Raw genomic sequence first — 23,356 nt, 5'->3', positions numbered from 1 at the left:
TAGGCTGACAAAAAACTAGAGTCTCCGGAAATCTCAACACATATTTTTTTTCCGACATTAATGATACTTTCAAGTAATGAGCAGTACACCAATCAAACTTGGATGCCCAAGTTTCGTTCTCCTAGGTTGATGCATTCGTTTGCAGTAACAGTTTGAATTTCTAGGTTTCACTCTGTTTTCTCCTATATTGACAGATGCAGCTAGAACTCTAAATCAAACACGGTTTGTGCTAGGTTCTCGAAACTTGACACAATAAAGTAGTTCTACGTTCTATATCTAAGGTTTGTTTCCTCTTGATGCAGCCTGAAGCAGGGACTGGCGAATAACACTTATATTGAAAGGGGTTGCCAAACTTTCAAAAAACTAGAGTCTCCTGAAATCTCAACATATATTTTTTCATCCAATCTTCATGATACATTCAAGTAATGATCAGTACACCATTTCCACTTGGATGCCCAAGTTTTGTTCTTCTAGGTTGAAGCATTCGTTTGCAGGAAGAGATTGAATTTTTAGGTTTCACTCTGTTTTCTCCTATATTGACAAATGTAGTTCAAACTCTAAATCAAACACGGTTTGGGCTAGCTTCTTGAATCTTGACACAATAAAGTAGTTCTACATTCTATCACTAAGGTTTGTTTCCTCTTGATGTAGCCTTCAGCACAGACTGGCGAATAACACTTACAATTAAAGGCGTTGTTAGGCTGCCAAAAAACAACTGTCTCCTGAAATCTCAACACATATTTTTTTCCGACCTTAATGATACCTTCAAGTAATGAGCAGTACACCAATCAAACTTGGATGCCCAAGTTTCGTTCTCCTAGGTTGATGCATTCGTTTGCAGTAACAGTTTGAATTTCTAGGTTTCACTCTGTTTTCTCCTATATTGACAGATGCAGCTAGAACTCTAAATCAAACACGGTTTGTGCTAGCTTCTTGAAACTTGACACAATAAAGTAGTTCTACGTTCTATCTCTAAGGTTTGTTTCCTCTTGATGTAGCCTAAAGCAGGGACTGGCGAATAACACTTATATTGAAAGGGGTTGCCAAACTTTCAAAAAACTAGAGTCTCCTGAAATCTCAACATATATTTTTTCATCCAATCTTCATGATACATTCAAGTAATGATCAGTACACCATTCCCACTTGGATGCCCAAGTTTTGTTCTTCTAGGTTGAAGCATTCGTTTGCAGGAACAGTTTGAATTTTTAGGTTTCACTCTGTTTTCTCCTATATTGACAAATGTAGTTCAAACTCTAAATCAAACACGGTTTGTGCTAGCTACTTGAAACATGACACAATAAAGTAGTTCTACGTTCTATCTCTAAGGTTTGTTTCCTCTTGATGTAGCCTTCAGCACAGACTGGCGAATAACACTTACAATGAGAGTCCTTATTAGGCTGCCAAAAAACTAGAGTCTCCTGAAATCTCAACACATATTTTTTTCCGACATTAAAGATACTTTCAAGTAATGAGCAGTACACCAATCAAACTTGGATGCCCAAGTTTCGTTCTCCTAGGTTGATGCATTCGTTTGCAGTAACAGTTTGAATTTCTAGGTTTCACTCTGTTTTCTCCTATATTGACAGATGCAGCTAGAACTCTAAATCAAACACGGTTTGTGCTAGGTTCTCGAAACTTGACACAATAAAGTAGTTCTACGTTCTATATCTAAGGTTTGTTTCCTCTTGATGCAGCCTGAAGCAGGGAGTGGCGAATAACACTTATATTGAAAGGGGTTGCCAAACTTTCAAAAAACTAGAGTCTCCTGAAATCTCAACATATATTTTTTCATCCAATCTTCATGATACATTCAAGTAATGATCAGTACACCATTCCCACTTGGATGCCCAAGTTTTGTTCTTCTAGGTTGAAGCATTCGTTTGCAGGAACAGTTTGAATTTTTAGGTTTCACTCTGTTTTCTCCTATATTGACAAATGTAGTTCAAACTCTAAATCAAACACGGTTTGGGCTAGCTTCTTGAAGCTTGACACAATAAAGTAGTTCTACATTCTATCACTAAGGTTTGTTTCCTCTTGATGTAGCCTTCAGCACAGACTGGCGAATAACACTTACAATGAAAGGCGTTGTTAGGCTGCCAAAAAACAAGTGTCTCCTGAAATCTCAACACATATTTTTTTCCGACCTTAATGATACTTTCAAGTAATGAGCAGTACACCAATCAAACTTGGATGCCCAAGTTTCGTTCTCCTAGGTTGATGCATTCGTTTGCAGTAACAGTTTGAATTTCTAGGTTTCACTCTGTTTTCTCCTATATTGACAGATGCAGCTAGAACTCTAAATCAAACACGGTTTGTGCTAGCTTCTTGAAATTGACACAATAAAGTAGTTCTACGTTCTATCTCTAAGGTTTGTTTCCTCTTGATGTAGCCTAAAGCAGGGACTGGCGAATAACACTTATATTGAAAGGGGTTGCCAAACTTTCAAAAAACTAGAGTCTCCTGAAATCTCAACATATATTTTTTCATCCAATCTTCATGATACATTCAAGTAATGATCAGTACACCATTCCCACTTGGATGCCCAAGTTTTGTTCTTCTAGGTTGAAGCATTCGTTTGCAGGAACAGTTTGAATTTTTAGGTTTCACTCTGTTTTCTCCTATATTGACAGATGAGTTTAGAACTTTAAATCAAACAAGGTTTGTGCTAGCTACTTGAAACATGACACAATAAAGTAGTTCTACGTTATATCTCTAAGGTTTGTTTCCTCTTGATGTAGCCTTCAGCACAGACTGGCGAATAACACTTACAATGAGAGTCCTTGTTAGGCTGCCAAAAAACTAGAGTCTCCTGAAATCTCAACACATATTTTTTTCCGACCTTAATGATACTTTCAAGTAATGAGCAGTACACCAATCAAACTTGGATGCCCAAGTTTCGTTCTCCTAGGTTGATGCATTCGTTGGCAGTAACAGTTTGAATTTCTAGGTTTCACTCTGTTTTCTCCTATATTGACAGATGCAGCTAGAACTCTGAATCAAACACGGTTTGTGCTAGGTTCTCGAAACTTGACACAATAAAGTAGTTCTACGTTCAATATCTAATGTTTGTTTCCTCTTGATGCAGCCTGAAGCAGGGACTGGCGAATAACACTTATATTGAAAGGGGTTGCCAAACTTTCAAAAAACTAGAGTCTCCTGAAATCTCAACATATATTTTTTCATCCAATCTTCATGATACATTCAAGTAATGATCAGTACACCATTCCCACTTGGATGCCCAAGTTTTTTTCTTCTAGGTTGAAGCATTCGTTTGCAGGAACAGTTTGAACTTTTAGGTTTCACTCTGTTTTCTCCTATATTGACAGATGAGGTTAGAACTTTAAATCAAACACGGTTTGTGCTAGCTACTTGAAACATGATACAATAAAGTAGTTCTACGTTCTATCTCTAAGGTATGTTTCCTCGTGACGTAGCCTTCAGCACAGACTGGCGAATAACACTTACAATGAGAGTCCTTATTAGTCTGCCAAAAAACTAGAGTCTCCTGAAATCTCAACACATATTTTTTTCCGCCATTAATGATACTTTCAAGTAATGAGCAGTACACCAATCAAACTTGGATGCCCAAGTTTCGTTCTCCTAGGTTGATGCATTCGTTTGCAGTAACAGTTTGAATTTCTAGGTTTCACTCTGTTTTCTCCTATATTGACAGATGCAGCTAGAACTCTAAATCAAACACGGTTTGTGCTAGGTTCTCGAAACTTGACACAATAAAGTAGTTCTACGTTCTATATCTAAGGTTTGTTTCCTCTTGATGCAGCCTGAAGCAGGGACTGGCGAATAACACTTATATTGAAAGGGGTTGCCAATCTTTCAAAAAACTAGGGTCTCCTGAAATCTCAACATATATTTTTTCATCCAATCTTCATGATACATTCAAGTAATGATCAGTACACCATTCCCACTTGGATGCCCAAGTTTTGTTCTTCTAGGATGAAGCATTCGTTTGCAGGAACAGTTTGAATTTTTAGGTTTCACTCTGTTTTCTCCTATATTGACAAATGTAGTTCAAACTCTAAATCAAACACGGTTTGGGCTAGCTTCTTGAAACTTGACACAATAAAGTAGTTCTACATTCTATCCCTTAGATTTGTTTCCTCTTGATGTAGCCTTCAGCACAGACTGGCGAATAACACTTACAATGAAAGGCGTTGTTAGGCTGCCAAAAAACAAGAGTCTCCTGAAATCTCAACACATATTTTTTTCCGACCTTAATGATACTTTCAAGTAATGAGCAGTACACCAATCAAACTTGGATGCCCAAGTTTCGTTCTCCTAGTTTGATGCATTCGTTTGCAGTAACAGTTTGAATTTCTAGGTTTCACTCTGTTTTCTCCTATATTGACAGATGCAGCTAGAACTCTAAATCAAACACGGTTTGTGCTAGCTTCTCGAAACTTGACACAATAAAGTAGTTCTATGTTCTATATCTAAGGTTTGTTTCCTCTTGATGTAGCCTGAAGCAGGGACTGGCGAATAACACTTATATTGAAAGGGGTTGCCAAACTTTCAAAAAACTAGAGTCTCCTGAAATCTCAACATATATTTTTTCATCCAATCTTCATGATACATTCAAGTAATGATCAGTACAGCATTCCCAATTGGATGCCCAAGTTTTGTTCTTCTAGGTTGAAGCATTCGTTTGCAGGAACAGTTTGAATTTTTAGGTTTCACTCTGTTTTCTCCTATATTGACAGATGCAGTTAGAACTTTAAATCAAACACGGTTTGTGCTAGCTACTTGAAACATGACACAATAAAGTAGTTCTACGTTCTATCCCTAAGGTTTGTTTCCTCTTGATGTAGCCTTAAGCAGAGACTGGCGAATAACACATTCAATGAAAGGCGTTGTTAGGCTGCCAAAAAACTACAGTCTCCTGAAATCTCATCATATATTTTTTCTTCCGACCTTCATGATACTTTCCAGTAATGAGCAGTGCACCAATCAAACTTGGATGCCCAAGTTTCGTTCTCCTAGGTTGAAGCATTCGTTTGTAGGAACAGTTTGAATTTTTAGGTTTCACACTGTTTTGTCCTATATTGACAGATGCAGTTCGAACTCTAAATCAAACACGGTTTGTGCTTGCTTCTTGAAACTTGATAAAATATTGTAGTTCTACGTTCTATCCATAAGGTTTATTTCCTCTTGATGTAGCCTAATGCAGGGACTGGCGAATAACACTTTTATTGAAAGGGGTTGCCAAACTTCTAAAAACTAGAGTCTTCTGAAATCTCAACATATATTTTTTCATCCAATCTTCATGATACTTCCAAGTAATGATCAGTACACCAATCCCACTTGGATGCTCAAGTTTCATTCTCCTACGTTGAAGCATTCGTTTGCAGGAACAGTTTGAATTTTTAGGTTTCACTCTGTTTTCTCCTATATTGACAGATGAGGTTAGAACATTAAATCAAACACGGTTTGTGCTAGCTACATGAAACATGACACAATAAAGTAGTTCTACGTTCTATCTCTAAGGTTTGTTTCCTCTTGATGTAGCCTTCAGCACAGACTGGCGAATAACACTTACAATGAGAGTCCTTGTTAGGCTGCCAAAAAACTAGAGTATCCTGAAATCCCAACACATATTTTTTTCCGACCTTAATGATACTTTCAAGTAATGAGCAGTACACCAATCAAACTTGGATGCCCAAGTTTCGTTCTCCTAGGTTGATGCATTCGTTGGCAGTAACAGTTTGAATTTCTAGGTTTCACTCTGTTTTCTCCTATATTGAGAGATGCAGCTAGAACTCTAAATCAAACACGGTTTGTGCTAGCTTCTTGAAACTTGACACAATAAAGTAGTTCTACGTTCTATCTCTAAGGTTTCTTTCCTCTTGATGTAGCCTAAAGCAGGTACTGGCGAATAACACTTATATTGAAAGGGGTTGCCAAACTTTCAAAAAACTAGAGTCTCCTGAAATCTCAACATATATTTTTTCATCCAATCTTCATGATACATTCAAGTAATGATCAGTACACCATTCCCACTTGGATGCCCAAGTTTTGTTCTTCTAGGTTGAAGCATTCGTTTGCAGGAACAGTTTGAATTTTTAGGTTTCACTCTGTTTTCTCCTATATTGACAGATGAGGTTAGAACTTTAAATCAAACACGGTTTGTGCTAGCTACTTGAAACATGACACAATAAAGTAGTTCTACGTTCTATCTCTAAGGTTTGTTTCCTCTTGATGTAGCCTTCAGCACAGACTGGCGAATAACACTTACAATGAGAGTCCTTGTTAGGCTGCCAAAAAACTAGAGTCTCCTGATATCTCAACACATATTTTTTTCCGACCTTAATGATACTTTCAAGTAATGAGCAGTACACCAATCAAACTTGGATGCCCAAGTTTCGTTCTCCTAGGTTGATGCATTCGTTGGCAGTAACAGTTTGAATTTCTAGGTTTCACTCTGTTTTCTCCTATATTGACAGATGCAGCTAGAACTCTAAATCAAATACGGTTTGTGCTAGGTTCTCGAAACTTGACACAATAAAGTAGTTCTACGTTCTATATCTAAGGTTTGTTTCCTCTTGATGTAGCCTGAAGCAGGGACTGGCGAATAACACTTATATTGAAAGGGGTTGCCAAACTTTCAAAAAACTAGAGTCTCCTGAAATCTCAACATATATTTTTTCATCCAATCTTCATGATACATTCAAGTAATGATCAGTACAGCATTCCCAATTGGATGCCCAAGTTTTGTCTTCTAGGTTGAAGCATTCGTTTGCAGGAACAGTTTGAATTTTTAGGTTTCACTCTGTTTTCTCCTATATTGACAGATGCAGTTAGAACTTTAAATCAAACACGGTTTGTGCTAGCTACTTGAAACATGACACAATAAAGTAGTTCTACGTTCTATCCCTAAGGTTTGTTTCCTCTTGATGTAGCCTTAAGCAGAGACTGGCGAATAACACATTCAATGAAAGGCGTTGTTAGGCTGCCAAAAAACTACAGTCTCCTGAAATCTCATCATATATTTTTTCTTCCGACCTTCATGATACTTTCCAGTAATGAGCAGTGCACCAATCAAACTTGGATGCCCAAGTTTCGTTCTCCTAGGTTGAAGCATTCGTTTGTAGGAACAGTTTGAATTTTTAGGTTTCACACTGTTTTGTCCTATATTGACAGATGCAGTTCGAACTCTAAATCAAACACGGTTTGTGCTTGCTTCTTGAAACTTGATAAAATATTGTAGTTCTACGTTCTATCCATAAGGTTTGTTTCCTCTTGATGTAGCCTAATGCAGGGACTGGCGAATAACACTTTTATTGAAAGGGGTTGCCAAACTTCTAAAAACTAGAGTCTTCTGAAATCTCAACATATATTTTTTCATCCAATCTTCATGATACTTTCAAGTAATGATCAGTACACCAATCCCACTTGGATGCTCAAGTTTCATTCTCCTACGTTGAAGCATTCGTTTGCAGGAACAGTTTGAATTTTTAGGTTTCACTCTGTTTTCTCCTATATTGACAGATGAGGTTAGAACTTTAAATCAAACACGGTTTGTGCTAGCTACTTGAAACATGACACAATAAAGTAGTTCTACGTTCTATCCCTAAGGTTTGTTTCCTCTTGATGTAGCCTTCAGCACACACTGGCGAATAACACTTACAATGAGAGGCGTTGTTAGGCTGCCAAAAAACTAGAGTCTCCGGAAATCTCAACACATATTTTTTTTCCGACATTAATGATACTTTCAAGTAATGAGCAGTACACCAATCAAACTTGGATGCCCAAGTTTGGTTTTCCTAGGTTGATGCATTCGTTTGCAGTAACAGTTTGAATTTCTAGGTTTCACTCTGTTTTCTCCTATATTGACAGATGCAGCTAGAACTCTAAATCAAACACGGTTTGTGCTAGGTTCTCGAAACTTGACACAATAAAGTAGTTCTACGTTCTATATCTAAGGTTTGTTTCCTCTTGATGCAGCCTGAAGCAGGGACTGGCGAATAACACTTATATTGAAAGGGGTTGCCAAACTTTCAAAAAACTAGAGTCTCCTGAAATCTCAACATATATTTTTTCATCCAATCTTCATGATACATTCAAGTAATGATCAGTACACCATTTCCACTTGGATGCCCAAGTTTTGTTCTTCTAGGTTGAAGCATTCGTTTGCAGGAACAGTTTGAATTTTTAGGTTTCACTCTGTTTTCTCCTATATTGACAAATGTAGTTCAAACTCTAAATCAAACACGGTTTGGGCTAGCTTCTTGAATCTTGACACAATAAAGTAGTTCTACATTCTATCACTAAGGTTTGTTTCCTCTTGATGTAGCCTTCAGCACAGACTGGCGAATAACACTTACAATGAAAGGCGTTGTTAGGCTGCCAAAAAACAACTGTCTCCTGAAATCTCAACACATATTTTTTTCCGACCTTAATGATACCTTCAAGTAATGAGCAGTACACCAATCAAACTTGGATGCCCAAGTTTCGTTCTCCTAGGTTGATGCATTCGTTTGCAGTAACAGTTTGAATTTCTAGGTTTCACTCTGTTTTCTCCTATATTGACAGATGCAGCTAGAACTCTAAATCAAACACGGTTTGTGCTAGCTTCTTGAAACTTGACACAATAAAGTAGTTCTACGTTCTATCTCTAAGGTTTGTTTCCTCTTGATGTAGCCTAAAGCAGGGACTGGCGAATAACACTTATATTGAAAGGGGTTGCCAAACTTTCAAAAAACTAGAGTCTCCTGAAATCTCAACATATATTTTTTCATCCAATCTTCATGATACATTCAAGTAATGATCAGTACACCATTCCCACTTGGATGCCCAAGTTTTGTTCTTCTAGGTTGAAGCATTCGTTTGCAGGAACAGTTTGAATTTTTAGGTTTCACTCTGTTTTCTCCTATATTGACAAATGTAGTTCAAACTCTAAATCAAACACGGTTTGTGCTAGCTACTTGAAACATGACACAATAAAGTAGTTCTACGTTCTATCTCTAAGGTTTGTTTCCTCTTGATGTAGCCTTCAGCACAGACTGGCGAATAACACTTACAATGAGAGTCCTTATTAGGCTGCCAAAAAACTAGAGTCTCCTGAAATCTCAACACATATTTTTTTCCGACATTAAAGATACTTTCAAGTAATGAGCAGTACACCAATCAAACTTGGATGCCCAAGTTTCGTTCTCCTAGGTTGATGCATTCGTTTGCAGTAACAGTTTGAATTTCTAGGTTTCACTCTGTTTTCTCCTATATTGACAGATGCAGCTAGAACTCTAAATCAAACACGGTTTGTGCTAGGTTCTCGAAACTTGACACAATAAAGTAGTTCTACGTTCTATATCTAAGGTTTGTTTCCTCTTGATGCAGCCTGAAGCAGGGAGTGGCGAATAACACTTATATTGAAAGGGGTTGCCAAACTTTCAAAAAACTAGAGTCTCCTGAAATCTCAACATATATTTTTTCATCCAATCTTCATGATACATTCAAGTAATGATCAGTACACCATTCCCACTTGGATGCCCAAGTTTTGTTCTTCTAGGTTGAAGCATTCGTTTGCAGGAACAGTTTGAATTTTTAGGTTTCACTCTGTTTTCTCCTATATTGACAAATGTAGTTCAAACTCTAAATCAAACACGGTTTGGGCTAGCTTCTTGAAGCTTGACACAATAAAGTAGTTCTACATTCTATCACTAAGGTTTGTTTCCTCTTGATGTAGCCTTCAGCACAGACTGGCGAATAACACTTACAATGAAAGGCGTTGTTAGGCTGCCAAAAAACAAGTGTCTCCTGAAATCTCAACACATATTTTTTTCCGACCTTAATGATACTTTCAAGTAATGAGCAGTACACCAATCAAACTTGGATGCCCAAGTTTCGTTCTCCTAGGTTGATGCATTCGTTTGCAGTAACAGTTTGAATTTCTAGGTTTCACTCTGTTTTCTCCTATATTGACAGATGCAGCTAGAACTCTAAATCAAACACGGTTTGTGCTAGTTTCTTGAAATTGACACAATAAAGTAGTTCTACGTTCTATCTCTAAGGTTTGTTTCCTCTTGATGTAGCCTAAAGCAGGGACTGGCGAATAACACTTATATTGAAAGGGGTTGCCAAACTTTCAAAAAACTAGAGTCTCCTGAAATCTCAACATATATTTTTTCATCCAATCTTCATGATACATTCAAGTAATGATCAGTACACCATTCCCACTTGGATGCCCAAGTTTTGTTCTTCTAGGTTGAAGCATTCGTTTGCAGGAACAGTTTGAATTTTTAGGTTTCACTCTGTTTTCTCCTATATTGACAGATGAGTTTAGAACTTTAAATCAAACAAGGTTTGTGCTAGCTACTTGAAACATGACACAATAAAGTAGTTCTACGTTATATCTCTAAGGTTTGTTTCCTCTTGATGTAGCCTTCAGCACAGACTGGCGAATAACACTTACAATGAGAGTCCTTGTTAGGCTGCCAAAAAACTAGAGTCTCCTGAAATCTCAACACATATTTTTTTCCGACCTTAATGATACTTTCAAGTAATGAGCAGTACACCAATCAAACTTGGATGCCCAAGTTTCGTTCTCCTAGGTTGATGCATTCGTTGGCAGTAACAGTTTGAATTTCTAGGTTTCACTCTGTTTTCTCCTATATTGACAGATGCAGCTAGAACTCTGAATCAAACACGGTTTGTGCTAGGTTCTCGAAACTTGACACAATAAAGTAGTTCTACGTTCAATATCTAATGTTTGTTTCCTCTTGATGCAGCCTGAAGCAGGGACTGGCGAATAACACTTATATTGAAAGGGGTTGCCAAACTTTCAAAAAACTAGAGTCTCCTGAAATCTCAACATATATTTTTTCATCCAATCTTCATGATACATTCAAGTAATGATCAGTACACCATTCCCACTTGGATGCCCAAGTTTTTTTCTTCTAGGTTGAAGCATTCGTTTGCAGGAACAGTTTGAACTTTTAGGTTTCACTCTGTTTTCTCCTATATTGACAGATGAGGTTAGAACTTTAAATCAAACACGGTTTGTGCTAGCTACTTGAAACATGATACAATAAAGTAGTTCTACGTTCTATCTCTAAGGTATGTTTCCTCGTGATGTAGCCTTCAGCACAGACTGGCGAATAACACTTACAATGAGAGTCCTTATTAGTCTGCCAAAAAACTAGAGTCTCCTGAAATCTCAACACATATTTTTTTCCGCCATTAATGATACTTTCAAGTAATGAGCAGTACACCAATCAAACTTGGATGCCCAAGTTTCGTTCTCCTAGGTTGATGCATTCGTTTGCAGTAACAGTTTGAATTTCTAGGTTTCACTCTGTTTTCTCCTATATTGACAGATGCAGCTAGAACTCTAAATCAAACACGGTTTGTGCTAGGTTCTCGAAACTTGACACAATAAAGTAGTTCTACGTTCTATATCTAAGGTTTGTTTCCTCTTGATGCAGCCTGAAGCAGGGACTGGCGAATAACACTTATATTGAAAGGGGTTGCCAATCTTTCAAAAAACTAGGGTCTCCTGAAATCTCAACATATATTTTTTCATCCAATCTTCATGATACATTCAAGTAATGATCAGTACACCATTCCCACTTGGATGCCCAAGTTTTGTTCTTCTAGGTTGAAGCATTCGTTTGCAGGAACAGTTTGAATTTTTAGGTTTCACTCTGTTTTCTCCTATATTGACAGATTAGTTTAGAACTTTAAATCAAACAAGGTTTGTGCTAGCTACTTGAAACATGACACAATAAAGTAGTTCTACGTTCTATCTCTAAGGTTTGTTTCCTCTTGATGTAGCCTTCAGCACAGACTGGCGAATAACACTTACAATGAGAGTCCTTGTTAGGCTGCCAAAAAACTAGAGTCTCCTGATATCTCAACACATATTTTTTTCCGACCTTAATGATACTTTCAAGTAATGAGCAGTACACCAATCAAACTTGGATGCCCAAGTTTCGTTCTCCTAGGTTGATGCATTCCTTGGCAGTAACAGTTTGAATTTCTAGGTTTCACTCTGTTTTCTCCTATATTGACAGATGCAGCTAGAACTCTAAATCAAATACGGTTTGTGCTAGGTTCTCGAAACTTGACACAATAAAGTAGTTCTACGTTCTATATCTAAGGTTTGTTTCCTCTTGATGTAGCCTGAAGCAGGGACTGGCGAATAACACTTATATTGAAAGGGGTTGCCAAACTTTCAAAAAACTAGAGTCTCCTGAAATCTCAACATATATTTTTTCATCCAATCTTCATGATACATTCAAGTAATGATCAGTACAGCATTCCCAATTGGATGCCCAAGTTTTGTCTTCTAGGTTGAAGCATTCGTTTGCAGGAACAGTTTGAATTTTTAGGTTTCACTCTGTTTTCTCCTATATTGACAGATGCAGTTAGAACTTTAAATCAAACACGGTTTGTGCTAGCTACTTGAAACATGACACAATAAAGTAGTTCTACGTTCTATCCCTAAGGTTTGTTTCCTCTTGATGTAGCTTAAACAGAGACTGGCGAATAACACATTCAATGAAAGGCGTTGTTAGGCTGCCAAAAAACTACAGTCTCCTGAAATCTCATCATATATTTTTTCTTCCGACCTTCATGATACTTTCCAGTAATGAGCAGTGCACCAATCAAACTTGGATGCCCAAGTTTCGTTCTCCTAGGTTGAAGCATTCGTTTGTAGGAACAGTTTGAATTTTTAGGTTTCACACTGTTTTGTCCTATATTGACAGATGCAGTTCGAACTCTAAATCAAACACGGTTTGTGCTTGCTTCTTGAAACTTGATAAAATATTGTAGTTCTACGTTCTATCCATAAGGTTTGTTTCCTCTTGATGTAGCCTAATGCAGGGACTGGCGAATAACACTTTTATTGAAAGGGGTTGCCAAACTTCTAAAAACTAGAGTCTTCTGAAATCTCAACATATATTTTTTCATCCAATCTTCATGATACTTTCAAGTAATGATCAGTACACCAATCCCACTTGGATGCTCAAGTTTCATTCTCCTACGTTGAAGCATTCGTTTGCAGGAACAGTTTGAATTTTTAGGTTTCACTCTGTTTTCTCCTATATTGACAGATGAGGTTAGAACATTAAATCAAACACGGTTTGTGCTAGCTACATGAAACATGACACAATAAAGTAGTTCTACGTTCTATCTCTAAGGTTTGTTTCCTCTTGATGTAGCCTTCAGCACAGACTGGCGAATAACACTTACAATGAGAGTCCTTGTTAGGCTGCCAAAAAACTAGAGTATCCTGAAATCTCAACACATATTTTTTTCCGACCTTAATGATACTTTCAAGTAATGAGCAGTACACCAATCAAACTTGGATGCCCAAGTTTCGTTCTCCTAGGTTGATGCATTCGTTGGCAGTAACAGTTTGAATTTCTAGGTTTCACTCTGTTTTCTCCTATATTGAGAGATGCAGCTAGAACTCTAAATCAAACACGGTTTGTGCTAGCTTCTTGAAACTTGACACAATAAAGTAGTTCTACGTTCTATCTCTAAGGTTTCTTTCCTCTTGATGTAGCCTAAAGCAGGTACTGGCGAATAACACTTATATTGAAAGGGGTTGCCAAACTTTCAAAAAACTAGAGTCTCCTGAAATCTCAACATATATTTTTTCATCCAATCTTCATGATACATTCAAGTAATGATCAGTACACCATTCCCACTTGGATGCCCAAGTTTTGTTCTTCTAGGTTGAAGCATTCGTTTGCAGGAACAGTTTGAATTTTTAGGTTTCACTCTGTTTTCTCCTATATTGACAGATGAGGTTAGAACTTTAAATCAAACACGGTTTGTGCTAGCTACTTGAAACATGACACAATAAAGTAGTTCTACGTTCTATCTCTAAGGTTTGTTTCCTCTTGATGTAGCCTTCAGCACAGACTGGCGAATAACACTTACAATGAGAGTCCTTGTTAGGCTGCCAAAAAACTAGAGTCTCCTGATATCTCAACACATATTTTTTTCCGACCTTAATGATACTTTCAAGTAATGAGCAGTACACCAATCAAACTTGGATGCCCAAGTTTCGTTCTCCTAGGTTGATGCATTCCTTGGCAGTAACAGTTTGAATTTCTAGGTTTCACTCTGTTTTCTCCTATATTGACAGATGCAGCTAGAACTCTAAATCAAATACGGTTTGTGCTAGGTTCTCGAAACTTGACACAATAAAGTAGTTCTACGTTCTATATCTAAGGTTTGTTTCCTCTTGATGTAGCCTGAAGCAGGGACTGGCGAATAACACTTATATTGAAAGGGGTTGCCAAACTTTCAAAAAACTAGAGTCTCCTGAAATCTCAACATATATTTTTTCATCCAATCTTCATGATACATTCAAGTAATGATCAGTACAGCATTCCCAATTGGATGCCCAAGTTTTGTCTTCTAGGTTGAAGCATTCGTTTGCAGGAACAGTTTGAATTTTTAGGTTTCACTCTGTTTTCTCCTATATTGACAGATGCAGTTAGAACTTTAAATCAAACACGGTTTGTGCTAGCTACTTGAAACATGACACAATAAAGTAGTTCTACGTTCTATCCCTAAGGTTTGTTTCCTCTTGATGTAGCCTTAAGCAGAGACTGGCGAATAACACATTCAATGAAAGGCGTTGTTAGGCTGCCAAAAAACTACAGTCTCCTGAAATCTCATCATATATTTTTTCTTCCGACCTTCATGATACTTTCCAGTAATGAGCAGTGCACCAATCAAACTTGGATGCCCAAGTTTCGTTCTCCTAGGTTGAAGCATTCGTTTGTAGGAACAGTTTGAATTTTTAGGTTTCACACTGTTTTGTCCTATATTGACAGATGCAGTTTGAACTCTAAATCAAACACGGTTTGTGCTTGCTTCTTGAAACTTGATAAAATATTGTAGTTCTACGTTCTATCCATAAGGTTTGTTTCCTCTTGATGTAGCCTAATGCAGGGACTGGCGAATAACACTTTTATTGAAAGGGGTTGCCAAACTTCTAAAAACTAGAGTCTTCTGAAATCTCAACATATATTTTTTCATCCAATCTTCATGATACTTTCAAGTAATGATCAGTACACCAATCCCACTTGGATGCTCAAGTTTCATTCTCCTACGTTGAAGCATTCGTTTGCAGGAACAGTTTGAATTTTTAGGTTTCACTCTGTTTTCTCCTTTATTGACAGATGCAGCTAGAACTCTAAATCAAACACGGTTTGTGCTAGCTTCTCGAAACTTGACACAATAAAGTAGTTCTACGTTCTATCTCTAAGGTTTGTTTCCTCTTGATGTAGCCTAAAGCAGGGACTGGCGAATAACACTTATATTGAAAGGGGTTGCCAAACTTTCAAAAAACTAGAGTCTCCTGAAATCTCAACATATATTTTTTCATCCAATCTTCATGATACATTCAAGTAATGATCAGTACACCATTCCCACTTGGATGCCCAAGTTTTGTTCTTCTAGGTTGAAGCATTCGTTTGCAGGAACAGTTTGAATTTTTAGGTTTCACTCTGTTTTCTCCTATATTGACAGATGAGGTTAGAACTTTAAATCAAACACGGTTTGTGCTAGCTACTTGAAACATGACAGAATAAAGTAGTTCTACGATCTATCTCTAAGGTTTGTTTCCTCGTGATGTAGCCTTCAGCACAGACTCGCGAATAACACTTACAATGAGAGTCCTTATTAGGCTGCCAAAAAACTAGAGTCTCCTGAAATCTCAACACATATTTTTTTCCGACCTTAATGATACTTTCAAGTAATGAGCAGTACACCAATCAAACTTGGATGCCCAAGTTTCGTTCTCCTAGGTTGATGCATTCGTTTGCAGTAACAGTTTGAATTTCTAGGTTTCACTCTGTTTTCTCCTATATTGACAGATGCAGCTAGAACTCTAAATCAAACACGGTTTGTGCTAGGGTCTCGAAACTTGACACAATAAAGTAGTTCTACGTTCTATATCTAAGGTTTGTTTCCTCTTGATGCAGCCTGAAGCAGGGACTGGCGAATAACACTTATATTGAAAGGGGTTGCCAAACTTTCAAAAAACTAGAGTCTCCTGAAATCTCAACATATATTTTTTCATCCAATCTTCATGATACATTCAAGTAATGATCAGTACACCATTCCCACTTGGATGCCCAAGTTTTGTTCTTCTAGGTTGAAGCATTCGTTTGCAGGAACAGTTTGAATTTTTAGGTTTCACTCTGTTTTCTCCTATATTGACAAATGTAGTTCAAACTCTAAATCAAACACGGTTGGGCTAGCTTCTTGAAACTTGACACAATAAAGTAGTTCTACATTCTATCCCTAAGGTTTGTTTCCTCTTGATGTAGCCATCAGCACAGACTGGCGAATAACACTTACAATGAAAGGCGTTGTTAGGCTGCCAAAAAACAAGTGTCTCCTGAAATCTCAACACATATTTTTTTCCGACCTTAATGATACTTTCAAGTAATGAGCAGTACACCAATCAAACTTGGATGCCCAAGTTTCGTTCTCCTAGGTTGATGCATTCGTTTGCAGTAACAGTTTGAATTTCTAGGTTTCACTCTGTTTTCTCCTATATTGACAGATGCAGCTAGAACTAAATCAAACACGGTTTGTGCTAGCTTCTTGAAACTTGACACAATAAAGTAGTTCTACGTTGTATCTCTAAGATTTGTTTCCTCTTGATGTAGCCTAAAGCAGGGACTGGCGAATAACACTTATATTGAAAGGGGTTGCCAAACTTTCAAAAAACTAGAGTCTCCTGAAATCTCAACATATATTTTTTCATCCAATCTTCATGATACATTCAAGTAATGATCAGTACACCATTCCCACTTGGATGCCCAAGTTTTGTTCTTCTAGGTTGAAGCATTCGTTTGCAGGAACAGTTTGAATTTTTAGGTTTCACTCTGTTTTCTCCTATATTGACAGATGAGGTTAGAACTTTAAATCAAACACGGTTTGTGCTAGCTACTTGAAACATGACACAATAAAGTAGTTCTACGTTCTATCTCTAAGGTTTGTTTCCTCTTGATGTAGCCTTCAGCACAGACTGGCGAATAACACTTACAATGAGAGTCCTTGTTAGGCTGCCAAAAAACTAGAGTCTCCTGAAATCTCAACACATATTTTTTTCCGACCTTAATGATACTTTCAAGTAATGAGCAGTACACCAATCAAACTTGGATGCCCAAGTTTCGTTCTCCTAGGTTGATGCATTCGTTTGCAGTAACAGTTTGAATTTCTAGGTTTCACTCTGTTTTCTCCTATATTGACAGATGCAGCTAGAACTCTAAATCAAACACGGTTTGTGCCAGCTTCTTGAAACTTGACACAATAAAGTAGTTCTACGTTCTATCTCTAAGGTTTGTTTCCTCTTGATGTAGCCTAAAGCAGGGACTGGCGAATAACACTTATATTGAAAGGGGTTGCCAAACTTTCAAAAAACTAGAGTCTCCTGAAATCTCAACATATATTTTTTCATCCAATCTTCATGATACATTCAAGTAATGATCAGTACACCATTCCCACTTGGATGCCCAAGTTTGTTCTTCTAGGTTGAAGCATTCGTTTGCAGGAACAGTTTGAATTTTTAGGTTTCACTCTGTTTTCTCCTATATTGACAGATGAGGTTAGAACATTAAATCAAACACGGTTTGTGCTAGCTACATGAAACATGACACAATAAAGTAGTTCTACGTTCTATCTCTAAGGTTTGTTTCCTCGTGATGTAGCCTTCAGCACAGACTGGCGAATAACACTTACAATGAGAGTCCTTGTTAGGCTGCCAAAAAACTAGAGTATCCTGAAATCTCAACACATATTTTTTTCCGACCTTAATGATACTTTCAAGTAATGAGCAGTACACCAATCAAACTTGGATGCCCAAGTTTCGTTCTCCTAGGTTGATGCATTCGTTGGCAGTAACAGTTTGAATTTCTAGGTTTCACTCTGTTTTCTCCTATATTGAGAGATGCAGCTAGAACTCTAAATCAAACACGGTTTGTGCTAGCTTCTTGAAACTTGACACAATAAAGTAGTTCTACGTTCTATCTCTAAGGTTTGTTTCCTCTTGATGTAGCCTAAAGCAGGGACTGGCGAATAACACTTATATTGAAAGGGGTTGCCAAACTTTCAAAAAACTAGAGTCTCCTGAAATCTCAACATATATTTTTTCATCCAATCTTCATGATACATTCAAGTAATGATCAGTACACCATTCCCACTTGGATGCCCAAGTTTTGTTCTTCTAGGTTGAAGCATTCGTTTGCAGGAACAGTTTGAATTTTTAGGTTTCACTCTGTTTTCTCCTATATTGACAGATGAGGTTAGAACTTTAAATCAAACACGGTTTGTGCTAGCTACTTGAAACATGACACAATAAAGTAGTTCTACGTTCTATCTCTAAGGTTTGTTTCCTCTTGATGTAGCCTTCAGCACAGACTGGCGAATAACACTTACAATGAGAGTCCTTGTTAGGCTGCCAAAAAACTAGAGTCTCCTGAAATCTCAACACATATTTTTTTCCGACCTTAATGATACTTTCAAGTAATGAGCAGTACACCAATCAAACTTGGATGCCCAAGTTTCGTTCTCCTAGGTTGATGCATTCGTTGGCAGTAACAGTTTGAATTTCTAGGTTTCACTCTGTTTTCTCCTATATTGACAGATGCAGCTAGAACTCTGAATCAAACACGGTTTGTGCTAGGTTCTCGAAACTTGACACAATAAAGTAGTTCTACGTTCAATATCTAATGTTTGTTTCCTCTTGATGCAGCCTGAAGCAGGGACTGGCGAATAACACTTATATTTAAAGGGGTTGCCAAACTTTCAAAAAACTAGAGTCTCCTGAAATCTCAACATATATTTTTTCATCCAATCTTCATGATACATTCAAGTAATGATCAGTACACCATTCCCACTTGGATGCCCAAGTTTTGTTCTTCTAGGTTGAAGCATTCGTTTGCAGGAACAGTTTGAATTTTTAGGTTTCACTCTGTTTTCTCCTATATTGACAGATGAGGTTAGAACTTTAAATCAAACACGGTTTGTGCTAGCTACTTGAAACATGATACAATAAAGTAGTTCTACGTTCTATCTCTAAGGTATGTTTCCTCGTGATGTAGCCTTCAGAACAGACTGGCGAATAACACTTACAATGAGAGTCCTTATTAGTCTGCCAAAAAACTAGAGTCTCCTGAAATCTCAACACATATTTTTTTCCGCCATTAATGATACTTTCAAGTAATGAGCAGTACACCAATCAAACTTGGATGCCCAAGTTTCGTTCTCCTAGGTTGATGCATTCGTTTGCAGTAACAGTTTGAATTTCTAGGTTTCACTCTGTTTTCTCCTATATTGACAGATGCAGCTAGAACTCTAAATCAAACACGGTTTGTGCTAGGTTCTCGAAACTTGACACAATAAAGTAGTTCTACGTTCTATATCTAAGGTTTGTTTCCTCTTGATGCAGCCTGAAGCAGGGACTGGCGAATAACACTTATATTGAAAGGGGTTGCCAATCTTTCAAAAAACTAGGGTCTCCTGAAATCTCAACATATATTTTTTCATCCAATCTTCATGATACATTCAAGTAATGATCAGTACACCATTCCCACTTGGATGCCCAAGTTTTGTCCTTCTAGGTTGAAGCATTCGTTTGCAGGAACAGTTTGAATTTTTAGGTTTCACTCTGTTTTCTCCTATATTGACAAATGTAGTTCAAACTCTAAATCAAACACGGTTTGGGCTAGCTTCTTGAAACTTGACACAATAAAGTAGTTCTACATTCTATCCCTTAGGTTTGTTTCCTCTTGATGTAGCCTTCAGCACAGACTGGCGAACAACACTTACAATGAAAGGCGTTGTTAGGCTGCCAAAAAACAAGAGTCTCCTGAAATCTCAACACATATTTTTTTCCGACCTTAATGATACTTTCAAGTAATGAGCAGTACACCAATCAAACTTGGATGCCCAAGTTTCGTTCTCCTAGTTTGATGCATTCGTTTGCAGTAACAGTTTGAATTTCTAGGTTTCACTCTGTTTTCTCCTATATTGACAGATGCAGCTAGAACTCTAAATCAAACACGGTTTGTGCTAGCTTCTCGAAACTTGACACAATAAAGTAGTTCTATGTTCTATATCTAAGGTTTGTTTCCTCTTGATGTAGCCTGAAGCAGGGACTGGCGAATAACACTTATATTGAAAGGGGTTGCCAAACTTTCAAAAAACTAGAGTCTCCTGAAATCTCAACATATATTTTTTCATCCAATCTTCATGATACATTCAAGTAATGATCAGTACAGCATTCCCAATTGGATGCCCAAGTTTTGTTCTTCTAGGTTGAAGCATTCGTTTGCAGGAACAGTTTGAATTTTTAGGTTTCACTCTGTTTTCTCCTATATTGACAGATGCAGTTAGAACTTTAAATCAAACACGGTTTGTGCTAGCTACTTGAAACATGACACAATAAAGTAGTTCTACGTTCTATCCCTAAGGTTTGTTTCCTCTTGATGTAGCCTTAAGCAGAGACTGGCGAATAACACATTCAATGAAAGGCGTTGTTAGGCTGCCAAAAAACTACAGTCTCCTGAAATCTCATCATATATTTTTTCTTCCGACCTTCATGATACTTTCCAGTAATGAGCAGTGCACCAATCAAACTTGGATGCCCAAGTTTCGTTCTCCTAGGTTGAAGCATTCGTTTGTAGGAACAGTTTGAATTTTTAGGTTTCACACTGTTTTGTCCTATATTGACAGATGCAGTTCGAACTCTAAATCAAACACGGTTTGTGCTTGCTTCTTGAAACTTGATAAAATATTGTAGTTCTACGTTCTATCCATAAGGTTTGTTTCCTCTTGATGTAGCCTAATGCAGGGACTGGCGAATAACACTTTTATTGAAAGGGGTTGCCAAACTTCTAAAAACTAGAGTCTTCTGAAATCTCAACATATATTTTTTCATCCAATCTTCATGATACTTTCAAGTAATGATCAGTACACCAATCCCACTTGGATGCTCAAGTTTCATTCTCCTACGTTGAAGCATTCGTTTGCAGGAACAGTTTGAATTTTTAGGTTTCACTCTGTTTTCTCCTATATTGACAGATGCAGTTAGAACTTTAAATCAAACACGGTTTGTGCTAGCTACATGAAACATGACACAATAAAGTAGTTCTACGTTCTATCTCTAAGGTTTGTTTCCTCTTGATGTAGCCTTCAGCACAGACTGGCGAATAACACTTACAATGAGAGTCCTTGTTAGGCTGCCAAAAAACTAGAGTATCCTGAAATCTCAACACATATTTTTTTCCGACCTTAATGATACTTTCAAGTAATGAGCAGTACACCAATCAAACTTGGATGCCCAAGTTTCGTTCTCCTAGGTTGATGCATTCGTTGGCAGTAACAGTTTGAATTTCTAGGTTTCACTCTGTTTTCTCCTATATTGAGAGATGCAGCTAGAACTCTAAATCAAACACGGTTTGTGCTAGCTTCTTGAAACTTGACACAATAAAGTAGTTCTACGTTCTATCTCTAAGGTTTGTTTCCTCTTGATGTAGCCTAAAGCAGGGACTGGCGAATAACACTTATATTGAAAGGGGTTGCCAAACTTTCAAAAAACTAGAGTCTCCTGAAATCTCAACATATATTTTTTCATCCAATCTTCATGATACATTCAAGTAATGATCAGTACACCATTCCCACTTGGATGCCCAAGTTTTGTTCTTCTAGGTTGAAGCATTCGTTTGGAGGAACAGTTTGAATTTTTAGGTTTCACTCTGTTTTCTCCTATATTGACAGATGAGGTTAGAACTTTAAATCAAACACGGTTTGTGCTAGCTACTTGAAACATGACACAATAAAGTAGTTCTACGTTCTATCTCTAAGGTTTGTTTCCTCTTGATGTAGCCTTCAGCACAGACTGGCGAATAACACTTACAATGAGAGTCCTTGTTAGGCTGCCAAAAAACTAGAGTCTCCTGAAATCTCAACACATATTTTTTTCCGACCTTAATGATACTTTCAAGTAATGAGCAGTACACCAATCAAACTTGGATGCCCAAGTTTCGTTCTCCTAGGTTGATGCATTCGTTGGCAGTAACAGTTTGAATTTCTAGGTTTCACTCTGTTTTCTCCTATATTGACAGATGCAGCTAGAACTCTGAATCAAACACGGTTTGTGCTAGGTTCTCGAAACTTGACACAATAAAGTAGTTCTACGTTCAATATCTAATGTTTGTTTCCTCTTGATGCAGCCTGAAGCAGGGACTGGCGAATAACACTTATATTTAAAGGGGTTGCCAAACTTTCAAAAAACTAGAGTCTCCTGAAATCTCAACATATATTTTTTCATCCAATCTTCATGATACATTCAAGTAATGATCAGTACACCATTCCCACTTGGATGCCCAAGTTTTGTTCTTCTAGGTTGAAGCATTCGTTTGCAGGAACAGTTTGAATTTTTAGGTTTCACTCTGTTTTCTCCTATATTGACAGATGCAGTTCGAACTCTAAATCAAACACGGTTTGTGCTTGCTTCTTGAAACTTGATAAAATATTGTAGTTCTACGTTCTATCCATAAGGTTTGTTTCCTCTTGATGTAGCCTAATGCAGGGACTGGCGAATAACACTTTTATTGAAAGGGGTTGCCAAACTTCTAAAAACTAGAGTCTTCTGAAATCTCAACATATATTTTTTCATCCAATCTTCATGATACTTTCAAGTAATGATCAGTACACCAATCCCACTTGGATGCTCAAGTTTCATTCTCCTACGTTGAAGCATTCGTTTGCAGGAACAGTTTGAATTTTTAGGTTTCACTCTGTTTTCTCCTTTATTGACAGATGCAGCTAGAACTCTAAATCAAACACGGTTTGTGCTAGCTTCTCGAAACTTGACACAATAAAGTAGTTCTACGTTCTATCTCTAAGGTTTGTTTCCTCTTGATGTAGCCTAAAGCAGGGACTGGCGAATAACACTTATATTGAAAGGGGTTGCCAAACTTTCAAAAAACTAGAGTCTCCTGAAATCTCAACATATATTTTTTCATCCAATCTTCATGATACATTCAAGTAATGATCAGTACACCATTCCCACTTGGATGCCCAAGTTTTGTTCTTCTAGGTTGAAGCATTCGTTTGCAGGAACAGTTTGAATTTTTAGGTTTCACTCTGTTTTCTCCTATATTGACAGATGAGGTTAGAACTTTAAATCAAACACGGTTTGTGCTAGCTACTTGAAACATGACAGAATAAAGTAGTTCTACGATCTATCTCTAAGGTTTGTTTCCTCGTGATGTAGCCTTCAGCACAGACTGGCGAATAACACTTACAATGAGAGTCCTTATTAGGCTGCCAAAAAACTAGAGTCTCCTGAAATCTCAACACA

Source organism: Callospermophilus lateralis, chromosome 1, assembly GCF_048772815.1.
Source record: "Callospermophilus lateralis isolate mCalLat2 chromosome 1, mCalLat2.hap1, whole genome shotgun sequence".
Classification (NCBI taxonomy): Eukaryota; Metazoa; Chordata; class Mammalia; order Rodentia; family Sciuridae; genus Callospermophilus; species Callospermophilus lateralis.
The sequence above is the reverse complement of the archived record's forward strand: the minus strand, read 5'-3'. Positions refer to the sequence as shown.